We start from the raw sequence: 20,098 nt of genomic DNA on the forward strand, positions 1-20,098 counted from the left end.
TGGCCAAGTCCATATCCAGATTCCCACGGAAATGACCCTGAGTCACTGTTAGCAGGAGTTTAAAAAGGCAAAGCTAACAATCACATTTCCCATCAGGTCCAATCAGGGCCAAGCATACATCCTGACATATTTCCTGCCTATGTACTTCCCGCCCACGTGTGATCAAGCACGTCTTGTGTAGTTGGGTCAAACAAACTTTGTTTAGGGGAGTAAAAACAAGTGATTTGTTGTCTCCCATAAACAACTGCCTCCAGCATTTCAGGAAGTATTTGTCCTTGGGCAAGGGGCTTATAGGGCCGAGGCGTTGTTGTTTCACGGATCTTGGAGGCATAGTAATTACAACTTAAAACATAACTTTGGCTCTCACACTACCCAAAGGCCTCTTGCTCACACCTTCCAGGCTTTTCTAGAGACTTCTCTGCTCATTACTGGCCTCACTGAGTGGCTAAATGAGCCCCACATGAAGAAAGCCCTGGGCTGGGAACTCTACTACACTCTGTTGGGATTAGGTTCTTCAGGAACCAAGAACAGAACTAAATTAGATCCTCAGGTTGTTCACTGGTTTCTGAAAACTTAATCAGGAAAAATATCAGAGCTGATAACAGATGGATGTGACTAGTCCCTAGCCTCGGCTATGGAAGGAACTGGGTGGGGTGGACTTGGGACCTCAGCTGTCTGTAGCTGGAGTCTAAATCTACTTCTAGGGTTCTTTGTTCAACCGCAGACCTCTGTGAAGGCTCTTCTGTCCCCACCGCCAGCCTCCAGCAAATCAGACCTTTCCTTCTACTTTCAGGAGGGGAGGGTGAAGACAGAAATGGAGGGAAGGCTAACCATAGCTAACCCAAGTGAGATTTCCAGCCTCTGCAGTAACAGGGCTCTGCCTGTCCTCTGGGGCAACAGAAACAAGAAGCTGGGTCTCGGTGCCCTGTTCTGAAGGTCAGAGTTGTGACTCACGGATTTGTCACCCTTATCCCTTTTCTGTGTCTCTCTGCCTTTTGTTCCACTCTGTGCCCTTATTTACCTGACCCTTAAGAGGTGACAACCTGGGCAGAGCAAGCTGGAAACTGCGCCTTTCCTGGGGGACTGACAGATTTAAGAAAGTCAATTCATCTCTTTCGATCTTTGTCCATCTGAAAAAAGTGGAGATAACTAACATTTGGCAAGAAGGTTGTTTCTGTTTTGTTTTGTGACTGGAAATAATCGGGACCCCCCTACTCCCCCTTCAGAAAGGGTGGTACTATCTATGTTTCTGGGGAGTTGTTACTACCTACCTGTCTCTACCAGGCTGAGAATAGGAGAGCAGAACTGTCTTATTGCAGCTGGCAATTACAAGGTTTGGCAGAAAGGAGGCGCTCTGTCACCGAGTTAAGTAGATTCAAACAAGAGCAGGAACCACCAGGGATAAGAGTCTGAATGTCTTGAGTCAGTGGTGGTTTTTATTTATTTGTTTTTCTGTTGAGGACATGTCTAGAAGAGCCAGCACCATGAGATGACAAGAATCAGTAATGGCTGTGACTTAATTCTCTCTGCTCAAGAGTCACGCCACATATGTGGGCAAAAACAGCCCCTGTGGGTCTACCACCTATTGGGAAGGCCTTCAGCGCTATAGTGAGGCAGGAAAAAGTTTTCTATCCTGACCTCCCACCAGGGTCATGCATAATTTTGTGAGTAATTCATCTCCAGGTTTCCTGGTTGTTGGCCGAACAGCACGTCTCACGGCTCAGAGTTCTTCAGTCTCCAGACACATTCCTGGCCTGCAGGAGAGGCCTCAGGCAGGTGTTTCAACTTTGACCTTGAACTCAGGCTTTGCCGTTTCTACTTGTCCACAGTCCCAAGGGACATTGACCTGTAGTAATTGATAATTTTGCTAAGAAATCAATTTTTAAAATTGACTTATGAGTAATTCATAAGCTGTGATTATTGCACGCACTATAGAGAAATACATGAAGAAAGACCTTGTAAAGTCTCTCCTATTTGTATCAGTCAGGGTAGGACTACCCTGTGCTACAGTAACAAGCATCTCCAATCTTAGTGCCTTTTTTAAAGAAGTAATTTTTATTTATTTACTCATTTAATTTTTGTGTGTGTTGGTATTTGGCCTGCATGTATGCTTGTTTGAGGGAGTCAGATCCATTGGAGCTGGACTTAGAGACAGTTGTGAGCTGCCATGTGGGTGCTGGGAATTGAACCCAGGTCCTTGGGAAGGGTGGCCAACACTCTTAACTGCTGAGCCATCTCTCCAGCTCTGTCTCAGTGGCTTTTTGATAATAAGTGTTTACTTCTTGATCACACTACCTTTCAGTCCCCCGTCTTATGCCCTTGCGGAGGAATAGATATATGTTATGTACATATATATGAATATATGAACATATATGTATATATGCATGTGTGCAGTTATACATGCAATTATACCCTGTTGTATACATTATTCACAATGTACTATGGGTGCTTACAGTGCTTTAAAAAGTGTTTATCAGTATGTATAAGTCTCCCCAACTCTTTCTAACAATTCCATGGCATTTTAATGTATTTAAGTTCTAGAAATATGTTAGTCAGGTTTTTCTAAGGAACATAACTGATAGAATAAACTAATATATATATATGTGTGTGTGTGTGTGTGTGTGTGTGTGTGTATACATATATATTATTTAAGGGATTTATTAGAGTGGCCACAGCCTGTGGTCTGAGTAGTCCAGCAATGGCTGTCTCCTGACAGAAAGGCCAAGGACCTGGTAGTTTTCAGTCCAGGAGACTGAACATCTCAGCTGTCCATCTGCTACCAGAGTCCCAGGAAGTCCAAGAGAACCACTAGTTTTCAGGCCATGGTGGAATCCTGAAGACACGTGTTCTAACACCAGTGAAGGAACAGCTCAGGGGCGAGATAGTTAAACTTGCCAGGGAGAAGGGGGCCAAACAGGCAAAGAGCAAAAGTTTCTTTTTTCTATGTTCTTTTGGCTGGGCTGCTTCTAGAAGGCGTGGTCCAGATTTAGAGGGGGCGGGTCTTCGGACCTCAAATGGTGGACTTAGGGTTGGTCTCCCACCTCAAATGATCCAACCAAGAAAAATCCCTCACAGATGTGCCCAGCTGGTAGGATTTTAGTTCATCCCAGATGTAGTTAAGTTGACAACCAAGATTAGCCATCTCAAAACCTTATATAGAATACCATTTGTATGTATAATTTTCCCTTTTTATAATTAGTAAATTTATTCATTCTGTGCGTGCCTGCCTGAGTTTATGTGCACCATGATCGTGCATGGGTCATCCACCCAGAGGTGGACTTAGGAGAAGGGGCAAGGGAAAAATCACATGGTCAATTTAAAGGAGGGAGCTTAAATACCCTGTAGGTAGGGTGATCACCTATCTGCCACAAACTGGGTCTATGCCCAATTATAATGTTTTGGGCAGTGTTTGGGCAGTTCTTCATGGGAAGAACCGGTACAATCACCAGAAATGCGGAACTGGGCATTCTGGCAGTTTTTCTGAGAGGGTAGGGTTTGGAGAGGTGGGAATGGGGATTTCTCAACTCAGAGTTCAAAGGAACAGTAACTGATCAGGATGCACAGAACTTTGCTTCCTGATCGCCAGAGAGTCTGTGTCGCCTTCACACAAGCTGCACGTGTGCCACCCCTCCCCGCCAGCAGCATCCAAACTCTCATCACCTTGACAACACTCACTGTTGTTCCAAACATCTACATGTGGAAAATGACTGGGAAAGTCCTCCCCTCTCCTTCTCCCACATACTCCTCTGATTTAAAATGTTACGTTGAGTTTGAGGGCATACAACCAAAATTTTTCTGTATAGACTTTGTCTCCCTCAAAAAAGTTTGTTGCAATGGAGAGACAGGTACAGCATCTATGAAGAGAAGGCCTGCTGAGCAGAGATGTCCTGGAGGTGGCTTGTGAGGTGGAGGAGAGCCTCTTTTTGTGTCCAGACTAGCCACTCTGTTCTTATTTTACTCGTGGAATTTTTTTTTATCTTATTACTTTTTAAACTTTATGCGTATGGGTGTTTTGACTGCATGTGTTTATCATACCATGTGCACACAGTGCCCGTGGAGGTCAGAAGAGGGCATCAGATTCCCCCTAGGACTGGAGTTACAGAGAGTTCTGAGCTACCAGGTGGGTGCTGGGAATTGAACCCAGATCCTCTGCAAGAGCAGCAAATGCTCTTAATCACCGAGCCATCTCTCCAGCCCTCATAGCATCTTTTTAGATGAATAATTTGCCTTTTCATGTAGCTACATCCGTCAGTTATTTTGTTGAGTTTCTGGATTTGCAGTCTTTCTTTAGACCTTATCCATCCTGTGATCATTTAAAAATTCTTCTGTATATATTAAAGTTAGTTTCTGTGTTAATTTATAAGTTAGTTTTGCTTTACGCTTTAGTTCTTTAAGCATTTGTGGAGGTTTGGAAGAACATGGTCCCCAAAGAGAGTGGCACTTTTAGGAGGTGTGGCTTTGTTGGAGGAAGTGAGTCACTGTGAGGCAGTCTCAAATGCTCAAGTCACTCACAGTGTTTGAGACCACTTCCTGTTGCCTGTAAGACAACTCTCACCTACTTTCCCAACACCATATCTGCCTGCACACTGCCATGTTTCACCATGATAATGAACTGAACCTCTGAACTGTAAGTGAGCCACCCCAATTAAATATTTCTTTTATAAGAGTTGACGTGATCATGGTATCTTGCAGTGATATTTTATTTGTATTTTAATAAATAAAACTTGCCTGAAGTTCAAGAGAGTAAAACATCCACACTGATCAACCTTACAGACCAGGCAATGGTGACACACATCTTTAATCCCAGTAGCTACACTAGTTTGCCATAGAAACCAGTGGTAGGTGAACACCTTTAATCCCAACACCAGCGAGGAATATAAAATGGGACAAGACAGCTCTCAGTCTCATTCTGAGATTTCTGGAGGCAGGATCGCCATTTCAGACTGAGGTAGAGGTAAAGAGCCAGTGACTGGTTGTTTTGCTTTTCTGACCTTCAGGTTGAACCCCAATTTCTGTCTCTGGGCTTTTATCAATCATGCTACACTGTCTCTTCATAGCAATAGAAACCCTAACTCAGGCAACACCAGACTTAATGCTTGGGTAAGATGTGAGGGTGGGGGATCCATCTTTACCCTGTACCCCAATGGCATATCATCATCCACCCACTCTCTCAAACAGGTTTGAAACGTGCTGCTTCTTAGTCTGCTTTGTAATGCCGTAAGAGGGTTCCTGAGACTGCACTCCTTGTAGAACTGAAAAGGATTCACAATTCTAGAACCTGGGAAGTCAAAGATCAAGGTTCCTTTCTGCTTTATCATCACAGGGCAGGAAGAGGAAGGGCAGAGCCTGAGAGCGACCCCTACAGACAGCTTTCTGATGGTCCATGCTGATTGACAGCTTGACTCGACCAGCTTAACCTAGGAGACCCCCTTCTGGGCTTTTCTAAGGGAGTTTCTACTTCTGGGCTTGTCTGAGGGAGTTTCTAGAACCCGCTAAGTGGGGCTGGAAAGATGGCTCAAGGGCTAAGAGCGTTTGCAGCTCTCTAGCTGGCCTGAGTTGAGTCCCAGCACCCGTATCAGGCTGCTCACAACCTCCTGTAACTTCCACTCCAGGGAAGTCGCTACTCTCTTCTGGCCTCTGGAAGCATCTACACAGATGTAGCAGATACATACATGAATAAAAAACCAGTTCCCCCAAAGCATTATTGACTGGGTTAACCAGACTGGGTACCCAGAATGAATAAAAAGAAAAAAGAAAAAAAAAAAAACAAGTGAGGGCTGGGGAGAGGGCTCCATGGTTAGGAGCACTTGCTGCTCCTGCAGAGGATCCAGGTTTAGTTCCCAGTATCACATGGTGGCTCACAATGGACTCCAGTTCCAGAGGCTCTGATGGGCTTCTGGCCTCTGTGAGTACCTTTGTCCACACACAACAAATGTGTTCAGACAAAATACTAATATGCATAACATATAAAAATAAATACATATATTTTTAAGTAAGCTAAGCGCCTCTTTACCTGTGCATTCTGCCTTCCGACAACAGCTGCAATATGACTGGCTGCCTGCCACCATGCCTTCCCCACCACCACGACCCCTTAAACTATGAGCCGAGATAATCTTTCTTTCCTTGAGATGCTTCGTCAGGTGTTTCGTCACAGCAAGAAGACAAGTAACTAATACAGGCCCCTTTTTATGATGCTCCTAACTTATTCATGACAGTGAATCTCTGTGAGCTAACTCCAGTGAAGGCCCTCCCAATGCTATCACAGTAGGGATTGTGTTTCCAGTACATAAATTCCGGGAGACGCATTCAAGCCACAGCACCGTGGAAATGAAGTTCTGCAGGCTGTAAAAACATGTGCTTTGTAGCTTAAGGCATTGAGTTTTATGGCAATGCCACAGAAAACTGCAAACATTGGGATCAGCTCAATGGCCAGCAGCATGCATCAACACGGGCATTCTCCGCTCACTGTGGTTATTTGTACGGAGGTTTAAAAAAACAAAAAACAACCTTTTGTGTGTGTAACAAATCTTTCTGATACAACTGCCAACAATGCCTGTCAAAGAAGCTCAGAAACTGACATACCTTTCCAATAATGAGTCCCATAAGAGAATTATTAAGAATTTGAAGAGGTCATTTAAATGTACAGCTACCCATTATGTATTACTTAGGACCTTTTCTATGTTTGGTGTTGAAGTAGCCCAGGGCTCAGTGGATTCTGGGCTGAGAACCCAAGAACATTCAGGTTACACCGAGTCTGGAGTTTTCCTGTTCGCCTGCCGCTGATAACGCTGTGGCCTTGTGTCCACTGCTTCCATCTCCTCCTCTGTCCGCCTCTTCTCATGCCTCAGAAACAGCTGACCTGACACAGTGATGTCACACCAGTTTCCAGACACTGGACTGGATGCGGAAGGGAGGAAGGTTCCAATAATGGCTGCCCTGGTGTGGGCATCAGATAGACTGACCCCAAAGATAGATGAACAGTATATATATAGCAGGAAACGGAATTAGTCAATGTTAGACATCTCTTCTCCCCCGCTCCTCTGTGCATGCTAGTTGTCCCCAGCTTCATCAGTATCTTGAGGGAAAACTCACTAGTAACATAAAACTACATGGGCACCTGAGCTGAGCAGACACTGCTCTGTGGGAGCAATGGGGAAAGGGCCACGGCGGGGAGGGTGGCTGCCAACCTGAGCCAGGGGTCCCCTCGCCGGGCACTGGGTTCCAGCCATCCAGCAGTCGTCTTTCTCAGTATGTTAGAGGAACCGGAAGACCGTTTCCCAGTGAGGGGAGGAAGGGGGCGTGTCCACTCTCGCCCTAGGCAAACGTTGGTGGAGTCTGTTTGTCGGTTTCACCCCTTTGTTCTTCACACCTGACAAAGTTCGGGTACCACATCTTTTATCTGTGCTTGTTTCAGTGTAAAACTTGCTTTACTGGCCGGGCGGTGGTGGCGCACGCCTTTAATCCCAGCACTCGGGAGGCAGAGGGAGGCGGATCTCTGTGAGTTCGAGACCAGCCTGGTCTACAAGAGCTAGTTCCAGGACAGGCTCCAAAGCTACAGAGAAACCCTGTCTCGAAAAAACAATAAAAAAAAAAAAAAAAAAAAAAGAAAAGAAAAGAAAAACTTGCTTTACTTCCATGCCTAACTTCCCCTTTTCCCCACTGGGTCCAACGTAAAAGTCAGGACTAGTTTGCGCTTCTGGTATACGTTGTTCCTATCCACAGAGCATGTCTTCAACTCATGTTAGCTCATGGTTTATCTGCAGATCAAACTATACACTGCAGGAAGTCAGCAGCCATACCCGGCAGCCTCCGCATCCTGGGTGCCTGGGTTAGCATTTAGCCCTGGCTGTTGCTTTGCTCCCTCCTGCTTAGATCCTAGAAATAAGACAAGATTGCTGTGGGCATTTCAATCCTTATATAGATCAGGTGACTGTGTCCCTTCCCCAGGCTGAAGGGATGTGATCTCACAATGGGATTATTGTTCACAGAGGGTCCAGTTGAGGGGCGCGATCCATTACGGCTGGGGCTCAGCCCAAACTGAACCTTGCAGCCCCTTCTCAATGGCAATGAGACAATGCATCACTGCAGAGTCCGGTACAAAGGGCCCACTATTTTTCCAGGTTCTCTAAGGAGAATTACTCTTTAAGCTCATTCTTGCTGTGTTAGGTGTATAATGTCATTACCCAGGCTTTCTCAGATTCAGTTCAAGGGCATAGATGATTTGTAGACATTCCCTCAAGTCACAGAGGAAGCTGAGGCCTTTTTGCTGAGGGTACGGGAACAACTCAATTTGGAAGAAGAGCAGTTTTCCCAGGTAATTGAAGGTTATACTGACCTCCCTCCCCCGTGGGTCTAGTTTCTGAATGTCTCACACAGATTCTCGGTGACAGCTCTTATCCTTATCGTTGTTAATACCCACAGAGCATTGCTCTGAAGATTTATTGGTTTAAAAAAGGTGCTGATTTCTCAAAATCGCAAAGGGCTGTCTTCAAGTTTCATGTAAAGACCGCGATCCAATGAATTTTCATCTGCACAGCTTGAAAGACACGGGCGAGCAATATAAACTGCTGGGTAGTTATTATCACACTTGTTTACGTGGATTGAGGCTTGTGTTTGCCAGAGATGAGGCTGAATTCTTTGCATAAATCAGCTCCTTTTGTCTTAATAGCAAACATCCGAGAAAGGGGAATTATTTTAAACGTGTTTGGGCTGTTGTTTGGTTCATGTGCCTGTGTATGTGTGCATACGTGTGCGTGTGTGTGTGCACGTGCATACGTGTGTGTGTGTGTGTGTGTGCTGCAGGCATGGGGGGGATCTGCATTCATGCATGCATGTGTAGAGGCCAGAGCATTCTGAGGTCCAGGCTCTTATTGGCCATGGACAAGCAATGGCTATCAGTAAACTGACTGCTACAAAAACAAACTCTGGTAGCTTGTGTTGTATAATTCAGGGCTTACCACACTTGTTAGAATTAACAAATTTGTCAAGATCCTTTGTAGAAGGCACATTTGTTGACTTTTTTTAAAAGATGACTAAAATGTGTTGTTTAGGCTAAGGGGATAGTTCAGCCTGTAATGTGCTTACCTTTTAACTGTAAGGGCCTGAGTTTGATGCCCAGAATCCACATAAAAAAAGTTAGATATGATGTATGTATTTAGTAATTCTAGTGTTAGGGAGGCAGATCCCCGAGGCTTGCTGGCCAGTCAGCTCACACTATTTAGTAGCTCCATGGCAAGTTCCTGTCTCATTAAAAGAGAAGGGAAGGGAAGGGGAGGGGAGGGGAGGGGAGGGGAGGGGAGGGGAAGGGAAGGGAAGGGAAGGGAAGGGAAGGGAAGGGAAGGGAAGGGAAGGAAAGGAAAGGAAAGGAAAGGAAAGGAAAGGAAAGGAAAGGAAAGGAAAGGAAAGGAAAGGATGGCACAGTATTTAAGAGCACTGGCTGCTCTTCTGGAGAATTTGGGGTTGGATTCCCAGCACCCATATAGCAGCTCACTGCAGTCTGTAACTCCAGTTCCAGGGGCTTGGTGCCCTCTTCTGGTCTCTTTGGTAATGCATGTATATAGTGCACAGAGACAGGTAGGCAAAACTCTCATAAACATAAAATAAATATAAAGGTTAGAAACAAAAGATGGATGGTACCTAAGGAATGACACTGAGGTTGTTCTCTGGCCCCCGTGCACATGTGCACACATGTGCACCCCACCCCACATCATACACAAAATGTCAAGTGTGACCTCTTCCACTAACCCCGTTAGAATCTGCCATTGTCTAAATACTTGTGTTAAAATGCTAATCCTCAAAATAAGGGGGGCGGGGAGATGGGGCTTTGGGAAGCAATTAAATCCTAAAGTCCTTTCAGATCGCATCAGTGGCCACACACTCCTCATCCCTTCCATGGTGTGAAGACACTGTGGGGGAGTATGGCAGTAGGTCCCCCCAGACACTGAATAGAGCAGAACCCTAACCTTAGACTTCCTTGCCTCCAAAACTGCGAGACATACATTTCTATTATTAGCTATTTAGATTGTGATAGTTTGGTATGGCAGATGGACGGAGGCAACATCTAAGAACTAAACTTTCCATACGGGAGTCCACCCCATTTCTGAATCCAGCATGATACAAATGCTCAAGCAGGTACCAAACAAAAGGCTATGACCAGCCTTGCTTTGGGAAGCTGAGCTAACATGTAGTCACAGTTCCACATCAGATTTTTCCTGATAACTGCTGCCCCGGGGTTTCCCTCAGTCATTCCACTGATTGAAGTCTTGTAGATGTTTCCTGTACCACTCATGGGGAACTCGGTCAGGCATGTTTTCCAGCCGAGACTCACCTAGTGTGTGACCTTACCTCCATAGCCACTGGTTTTCCTAACCCAACCTGGCCCACAACTGTGTCCACTCTGAAATTACCTTAAATTCTCATCTGTTTGGAGTAAGAAGGATGGGTGGGGGTTGGAGAGATGGCTCAGCATTAAAAGCTCTAACTGTTCTTGCAGAGGACCTGAGTTCCATTCCAGCACCCTCATCTGGCAGCTCTCAACAGCCTATAACTCCAGATCCAAGGGGCCGGACGCCCTCTTCTGGCCTCTATGTGCAACTACACCCCATGTGCACATATCTATGCATAGATACGCAGATTATATACATGATTTAAAATATATCTTAAAATAAGAGCAATGGATGGTGCTGGCCAGTTGGAGTATCCATCCCACGTAATACTGCCCAAAGTGGTGTGGAAAGCCACTACTGAACTTAAAACAGCTAACATAAGTTGTCTACTTGGGGGCCACGTACTGTGCTGGGCGCTCTAGTGTGTTATTCTTAGACTTATTTTTATAGAAGAATAAACCGAGGCTTAGAGTGGGCAGTGATCCCACACCCAGCTGTGCAGCTGCACACAGATGTGAGTGATCTGTAGTCTCCCCACCTTCAGAGTTTGAGCTTTGGGGGTTCACTGCACTGCTCTCCAATGGATGCCTGACAGCTAAAGACTAGAAAAGTTCAGGAAGTTTCCATGGAAAAAGCAGAAGTCGAGCTGGACACTGAACATTTCATGCAGGAAGAAGGCGGTGAGAAAACCACACAGAGCTGGCCCCATGCTTCTGCTCTCGCCACAGTGCAGGAGAAAAGGTGAACGAGACCATTTTGTGGGTGGCATTGCTAATTAATTTAAATTCAGTGCTTGCCTTGCCATTTGAGCTTAATCTTATTATAGCATATCTCCCTGCATTTCTTTTGTTTGTGCAGATTTTGCAGGCAGGGATTTTTCAAGTCAATCAAAGTGCATCTGTGCTAAAAAGAAATTACTTTTGTAGGTATTAAAACAACCAGTCCAACTCTGCAGTCTCTAGACCAACAAGTGAAATCAATTTAATTCCTGTCACAGAGGTACAAGAGTGATGCTCGATAGGAAGGGAAGCCTATACACACAACTGCCTCTCTCGTATTCCCAGCACACGGTATTCTCCCAGGAGAATAAATTCAGTGTTTGGAGGGATATCTAGGGACAGCGCATCCAGCTTGAGCTTGGCTCAGGGACAGGACCCTTGACTTATGGCTTTCCCTGTAAGTGTGTAAGTATTTCCATACCCCAGAGCTAACAGCCAGAGAAAGAAGTCTGACGTGAAATACCCCACATCTGAACAGCTGACATTAGGGCATGCCATACCTCTTTCTGCTTGGCATCATCTCGCTATGAACGCACCTCTTCTAAAACGCAATTTCTGAACGTTGTTCCTGAGCTGTTGAACTTGCTCCAGCTTCTCGAATCTGTGTCCTTGTCTGTAAGGCATGCTCCTCATTCCAATTTTCAATACACTTGTCTTTTTGTCTTTTTTTTTTTCGAAAGTAATTTTCCCAAAGACATCTTTCAGTCCATGTAAGAGGGAAATGACTTCATTTTTCTTTAGCATCTTCAAAAGAACTTTTACTATTTCAAGAGAGCTGAGGTCAAGTGATTTCTCCTCTGTACATCTGGCAGCCCATCCTGTCTGTCCTCTTCAGAAGAAGCATTGCTGTCAACAGCCATGCGTGTGTGGACCCAGCCTAGCACCCACTGTAGCACCAACCGGCCCAGACCCTTGAGCTCACAGATTAGGAGCAATCCATACAGAACATTGAGTTGTCGTTGGTGGATGTGAAAAACATTTGCTATCCTGTGGCCCAGAACAGGAAGCAGACAGGCCTGTTGTCGCCAGTTCTCTGATCACGGGGGAGCAAGCCTTGGAGTGTAACTCGCATGGTACAAAACAGAGACAGAAGGAAGCCAATTCCTTACACAGTCACAGCTGTCCCCATAGTGCACTGTGTCTCAGGTCTCCATGTTACCTAAAAAGGCTGCGAACCAGTCACCCGAATCACCTCCATCTCTGTGTATTAGCTAAGGCAGGGTAGACTTTGGAGCCATACAAAGTGCTTTTTGCAAACTTATTTTTGCATCGTGGTGTGAAGCAGGCCCAGAGGCGGATGACTGGCTCCCGTGTGGCTCTGCTGAGTTTGTAGAAACCTAAGGTTTGGATATTAAGGGTGGTGGCCACGCCTGTAATCCTGGGACTCGGGAGACGAGTGGAGGATTATGAGTTTGAAGTCATCCTGAGCTACAGAGCAAGACCCCACCCCTAAAGCTTTGCCATCCTCCTCCTGAAGCTGACAGGGAGCAAGGAGAATGGGGGACATGCTTGCTTTTTTGGTCTGGAAATTACAGAAATCAAATCCAGTCTCTCCTAGTTAAATCACAGTCACATGGCCATGGTAGCATAAAGGAGCCCAGAAAAATAAATGCAGGAATATCTGGTAACTCTCAGCCACAGATAGGATGCTGGGGCCATGCTAACAGAGAGGCCACATGGGGTTAGCTTCATTCCCTGCCCCTAGGTGCCTAACTTCTACCTCCTTCTGTGCCAGACTCTGTTCCCCTTCTCCAGCCTCCTCCCACCTCTGGCACATTTACCACATTCCCAGCGAGCAAACTCCTTCCAGCGGGCACCAGTGAGCAGCAAAGATTTCACGGAGATCCCATGTGATGGCAGAAATGCAAGCGCGTCTTCCATGACATCTGTTCCTTCTCCCTTGCCAGCGGCTGTGCCTCACCTGTCACTCACTCTTCTCTGCCCAATCCCTTCCAGCACCAACAGCCCCTGGAAGTTCCATTGCCCTCACTCTTCTGCCCACTCTGCAAAACAGAAACCTGGGAGGAAACCGCCATCAATGATACATTTTCCCTCTTCCAGCACAGCCCTTAAGAAACTTAGAAAATTCTTCACTGAACAAGAAAGGTTTCTTCTTGAGACAGGGTTGGGTGTGGAGTTTGCTTCTAAGTCTTTCTTTTTTCCAGAAAATTTTATTTAAGTGGAAAAAAGACCAGAAGGGTATCCTGAAGTATTAAGTATTTATCTCTATTAAAAGGTTTTTCTTTTTTTGTACTTTTCTAGGATTTAATTTTTGTTTCTGTATATTTCAAAAGTTCTGTAAAATATGTGATCTATTTTTTAATAGTTTAATATATATAAAGACTTTTAGCCTTTCTCCAACATCATTGATTATTAAAGAAATGCTAATCAAAGCCACAGTAATGTAGTGATTCAAACTCATTAGGAGAGCTATAATTTAACACACACACACACACACACACACACACACACCATAAGACAAGAGTCATTATTGACCATATCTGTCCATTTTCTGTTGCCATAACAAAAATAACTGAGGCTGGATATTCTATAAAGAAAGCAGGCCTATTTAACTCTCAGTTTGGGAGGCTGAAGTTCAAGGCTAGGCGGCCTATCTGTTCAGCCTCTGGCATAGGGCCCCTTTGGGTAAGAAATACCACAGCCAATGGTTTTATGGTGACAGGTCATACCCAATGGACCACGTACCAAGATAGGAAGTCAGAGACTGGGGTGAGGGGTTAGTTCTGTTCATACACACATATATACCATCTCAAAAGAAGTAACCATGACCCAAAGGGAACTACCTTAATCTCCCAGAGCAACGCCTAATGATCTACACAGCCCCGCCTCCCAAGGTCTCTACCTCTCTCAATGTCACCACAGTGAGAAGCAAGCTTTGCCCATGAACCCTCGGGAGCTACGCCCAAACTTTACCCAAGCTGAAGGCTGAGGATGAGGAGAGAGGAACACCGCTGTCTCCCTAGTAAAAATAGTGCCCCCAGTGGAAAACAATGTGGAGAAGGCAGCCAAAACCAAACATGGAATTGCTGTATGATCTTGCAATTCTCTGTACATACCCCCCAGAGTTCGGAGTTTGCACACCTATGATCATTGGCAGCAGTATTCCATAAACAGATGGTGGAAGCAACTCGAGATCATTGTTTAGAGATGAATGTATGAGCCACACGTAGCAAAGGTGAATTGAATATCTTTTAGCCTTGATCAAGAAGTTGGCTCTGGCACTTGCTGGGTCCAGGATGAGCCTTAAAGGCATTGCGCTAAGTGAAACAAACAGGCTATAAAAGCACGATACTGTATGGTGGCACCTATCTGAGCTTCCTAGAGAACTGGCATTCACTAAGACATGATTAACAGAACAGCAGTTACCAAGGGCTGGGGCATGATAGCGATGGGAGTTATTCTTTAATGAGCATAGAGTTTCGGGTGATGAAAAGGTTCTGGGAACAGGTGAAGGTCACAGCCACACAGCCATGCGAAGGTGTCATGCCATGAGCTGTGCACTTAAAAATGGATAATTTTATGCTGTATATATTATATTATTTAATTAATTTAATTTTTGGTTTTTTGAGACAAGGTTTCTTTGTGTAGCCCTGGCTGTCCTAAATTTGCACTAGAGACCAGGCTAGCATCAAACTCAGAGATCCACCTGCCTCTGCCTCCTGATTGCTGTGTACAATGCCTGGTGGGTTTTTTTGTTGTTGTTTTGGTTTTTTGGGTTGTTTTGTTTTGTTTTTTAATTTAAAAAAATGTATCTTCCCATAGACAGCTTTACCTCAGTTTTGTGACTTGGTAGCTCATGACATCTAGAAACCATATATTTGGGGGACATGGTCAAAGGATGCTATCAACTTGCATGAAAATGTTCTTATGAAACTCAGTCCTATGTTCAGTGAACATAAGTCAAACAATAATAATGATGATAGCAGTAAGGCTGGAAAGATGGTTCTGCAGCTATGAGAACTGTCTGGTCCTCCAGGGTACCTGTGTGGATTCTTACCACCCACACAGAGGCTCACAACAGTTTCAGGGGATCCAATGCCCTCTCTGAGCTCCTCGGAGCACACAAGTGGTACACAGACATAAATGCAGTCAAAACACCCAGACACATAATTTTACATTAAAAAGTAAAATTAAAATTAAAAACAAGTTTTTTTTAAAAAACAGATATAATTTAGTCATTCCATCTGCTCATTATTCATTTTTAAACTGGATTTGTAAATGGCATTAAGAACACTCCACCTGTATTTATACAAGGCTTAGGGAGTTAATAGATATGGCTCGTTTTCCTTGGGGATTTCCTATCCAGTAAGTAAAAAGGAACTAATTACAGTGTGGGGTGAGAGGAACAATGGGCCGAGTACAGAGGAACGAGCAGGGTCTGCTGCCTGGGCTTTGAAGAGGGCTCCTTGATGATGCAGTTAAGATAAACCTTGGAGAAATGACGGTGAACACAGAGCTGCCTTAGAAAGCAGGGCTGAAGAGAGAGAGAGAGGAGGGTGCTGGGATAGGAGCAAGCCAAAGAAGCCTCTAGTCCCGCCCCATGGGCCCCCAACTGGACACAGGACATCGCGGGACATGGATCATGCTGGTTGAATGAAGACAGGAAAGCAGTGTCAGGCCATGATACAATGGCCTTGTTTTTACAGGGAGGATGACACAGAGATGGGACTGAGCTCAGAAAGCCGTGCCAAAGTCAACGGTGCATCAGAGACGTTGGCCGGCTCTGTAATGGGAGTCTAGGTGAAAGCAGAGCACACCGAGGCTTTCTGTGCAAGCTCGTCAGTGCTGGATTGCACACAGTCGTGAGGCTTGTGGCCCGACAAGGAAAAGAGTAGAAGCCATTTTCATTAAACGCGAACACCTAGGCAATGTTTCTCGTCCGCACCTTGGGCTCAGCGAATCTGCAGTACATTCTTTCTCACTCCAAGGCGCACACAGATCTATTTCTAGAGACTAGTACACAGCCGGGTAGCTATCACTGTGGCCCAGGTAGTGAGCAGAATAGAATGTGCTGGATGCTGGAAATCCATGTCAGTCATTCCATGGCATAGGAACAGGGAGACCATGAAAAAGACTCGGAGGTTGTAGACGCTTATGTCTTGACCCTGGCCATGCTCAAGGGAAACTCATCACTCATCGTGTTGTCCATCCATGTGAGGCACCCTTGTCTTTCGGTGTCTCTGTTCTTTGAAGCCCCCACCACGTTCTGCTTCCTGCTTTCTCTTGAGTACTTCTGCCCTAGGTCCTTGAGATTCTTCCCTACACCTGCTGCCTCCCGTAAAGAACCTATATCCTAACTCTGAAAACCACACAGCTAAGATCCACATGGTTTTTCCCAGTGGTCCCTCATCTGTCCACAGCTGGGACAGAAAGCTGGTAACATCTCTATGCTTTCGGGGAAAACCCCACAACGCAACCCCTCTTTGTTCCAAGTTCCCAGGATCCAGCCACCTTTAGTGAGTCAGGCCCTGACATGATCTTACTCACAAGGCAGAATCTTCTACCCCCTCTTTAGAAAGCTCGTCATTTCCCACAGGTGGGAACCCCCTGCCTGGGGTCAGGGCACCCAGGTCTTGAAATTACAAAGCCCTGGTTGCTTTCCTGGAAAGAAAGGGAGGGGATTACCTGTCCTTCGTTTCTGCTCCTCCCTCTGCGTAGGAAAACAGAAGGTCCAGCCATTTCTCAATGTCTCACCTCCCTGCCCACAGAAAGTCTTACTTTCTGTTCTCTGCAGAGAGATCAGCTGGCATCCCCGGCCTTGCACCTTCAAGCCTGCTGGAGCCACTGATGCCGGCACCTGTTCATTTACTCAGAGCTCTTTCCTGGGCCTCTGCCTGAGAAGCTAGCGCTGTTGCTGGATGGCACCTCCCGCTCTTTCCCACCTATGCTCCTGGTGTTCTCCCAGCACCCCAGTGTCTGATCTGATTGTAAGGCCAAATGGCTGAAGGCCAGCAATCTGAGCTTCGTGTCTGAACCCTCTTTCCTCTCGTGTTTCTGAAACTACTTTGGAATTAGTAGGTCCAGGCATGTGAGGAAATCAGCCGTCTCCAAACCTAGGCCAAGAAAGCCTAGGATCTGATGGCCTGCAATCAGCTATGGGACCACAGTATTTAACTTCTATGCTCCGGAAATGGCTGGGTGGCTCCGCTGCTGTTCATAAAGGAAGGGCCCACAGCTGGCATTTTCTCAGAGATGGTGGAGTCATTGGCCCTACCGCCTCCAGATCCACCCACGGGTCTTTCTTGGCTCTCTCTGATGCATAACTCTGGAACATCCCAACTTCATTTCCTTACAAGTGTATACAGTTATTTAAGGAGTCTCCCAACCTCAGATTCTCTATATTGTAATTTTCTATTCTGGTGTGGCACCTGGTGAAGGCAAAGCCAAATTCTCTCTGAAGCCCGGACTTGGTCCAAGTTCTTCACAGAACATTCTCCACCAGGCTTGGTGAAGTGTATTTGTAATCTTAGCTACTCAGGAGGCAGAGGCAGGAGGGCAGCAAATCCAAGGCTGACCTGGGGTACATAGCAAGTCTGAAGACGGCCTGGGTGACTTAGCAAGACCCCTGTTTGAAAATAAAAAATTATAATTGATTTTAAAATGTTATTATTATATGGGGAGGGCATGTACACATGTATATACACTAGTATGTGCATGCTACCGTGTGCCCGTGGAGCTCTGAGGGCATCTTTAAACAGCTGGGTCTCTCCCTCCACTTAGGATCTAGGAATGGAACTCAGGTCACCAGGCTTAAATGACTGGCACTTTTGCCCATTGAACCTTCTTACCAACCTTAAAACAAATTTGTTCAAGGGTCAGTATAACTCAGTGATACAGTACTTTCCCAAATGCTCCGGATCATTACCTAGTAAAATGCATACACAAAAAGAAGATTCTCTAACATTAGGGTTTCCTTTTCCAGCCCAGCCCTATAGGCTCAGGTCAAACCTCACTCTAGTCTTTCACCTGGCTCCCCGGATGTTTGGTGATGGTTTTAAGACCTCTTCTGCACCATCAGCCCCTGCCCTCCTCACCCACCAATTCCCAGTCTCGAAGGTGTATCCATCACCTCCTCCAGGTCGGGTCGTAGCCCCAGGTTGGAGGGTGCGTCTCCATCCTGCGGCCGTTCCTGCGCATGCTCAGAGCATCTGCTGATCTGATGTATGTTTCCCAGATTTGTCGCCTCACCCGCATACCCAGGCCGGCAGATATTTTAAGCGCATGAATCAGGGTGTCTGGCATGGCTTCCTCTACAGCAGAGCTCCGGCTGCAGGCATAATGAAGTTGGGAGGGGGAACAGTTCAACTTATCAAGGAGGAGCTTCGTGTCAGTAACTAGTCTGCCTGGCAACAGCACCAGGAAAGAAAGAAAGTCAAAGCCTGCACCCCGGTCCCCAGATCAGCTTCTCCCGCATAGGTTTTCCACCATTGGGGGTTGTCTACACTGTTAAAAGGAAGATTAACTTTCATCTATGCATGCTCCAAGGGATGTCCCCTGACATGCCATGAGACAGGGAGACCCGATGAGCAGCAGTGTCACCAGGCTGTGGCCATCCATAGACCAGTTATGAATGAATCATAAGAAGTAGATCTCTGCACTGAGATGAGTGGCTGGAAAAGAATCGGCACAAGGCAGCACTGATAGACCTCTGCGACTCTGTGGGCATCTTGTTTGCAGAACGGGGCTGGAGACGGAGGGAGGCCAGCATTCCTTTCCGTTCCCACTCTCCTGAGCAGACACCGGTGAAATAAGGAGGGGCAGAGCCGATAACGGTCTGGAGGGGATTTCCCAACACTTGAGGTGACTTCAAGAGTGGAGGGCAGTGACTGACAGTGGAAGCTGAACCAGGGTGTGCTGGATAGGATCTGGCCCTAGTTCTGGGGACCCAGGACGTACCCTAAAATTATGTCTCCTTTCCCCTCCTCGGCATCCTTTCTATCATCTGGAGAACGAGCCAGTGCTCCCGCAGAAGTCTTCCTGGGATTCCAAAGTCAATGATAGTATTACCGTCCTAAGAAAGCAAAATGTTTAAGACGTTCCCGTAAATGTTTATTCGTCAGATACCTGAATCCTAAGAGTCTCCCTTCTCATCTTAGTGCTCACAAAAGCCTCCAGGCTTCAGTAATCCCCAGCTATATATCAGCCGTGGTATCTGGGATGCATTTACATTTTTAGCATCAATGTAATTCTATTTGGTTTCATGCCACAGGAAGTTCAAGCCTGATTCAATTAAGGAGTTTTATAAAATGAGTTTTTGAAAAGGAAAGACAATGCATTGCATATGTTACCCCATTGTGCTTTACATTGTTATCCAGTCAGGCACATTGGGGGTGACGTGTGCTCTGCTCCAAGAATCTGTTAGTAATCCACAGAGTCGAATATGTTACTGTCTTATTTGGAAGCATGGAATTTAGAAGCTGGCAGAAGCCCGGGAGGTAGGCAGGCAGGCAAGAGGACTTTTGGGCTCACTCTTGCTCAACTGCTCCTAATGTAGTCTTCACGTGTGGGACTGAAAATCAAGCAGGAAAAAAAAAAAGCCATCTCTTAAGCCTGATGGTCAGCAGCAACATAAGACAGAATGGGATTTAGTCTGCTCCTCCCTCCACTGAAAGCTTCCAGAGCAGCAGCAAAAATTCCTGCATATCAGAGAAGGGGCAGACACGATTGTGTGGTTGGAAGGCAGAAGGGGAGCCGTCCCAGGTAACAGCTGCAGCTGGCTTTTTCCATCAAACCTACATCGCGGGAAAGCAATCCTCCTCAGGAGCCAGATGGGAGACAACGCGGGACCCAAAGGAACGGAACTTTGCGCCACTGTAAACAGAGGAAACAGTGTCAGTAAATGGCCAAAACCTCAGGGCTGGGTAGACAGGCTTGCTGGCAGCGGAGCCTCAGAGAGAAACTCAAACAAAACCA

This window comes from Microtus ochrogaster, chromosome 1 (assembly GCF_000317375.1).
Source record: "Microtus ochrogaster isolate Prairie Vole_2 chromosome 1, MicOch1.0, whole genome shotgun sequence".
In the NCBI taxonomy this organism is placed as follows: Eukaryota; Metazoa; Chordata; class Mammalia; order Rodentia; family Cricetidae; genus Microtus; species Microtus ochrogaster.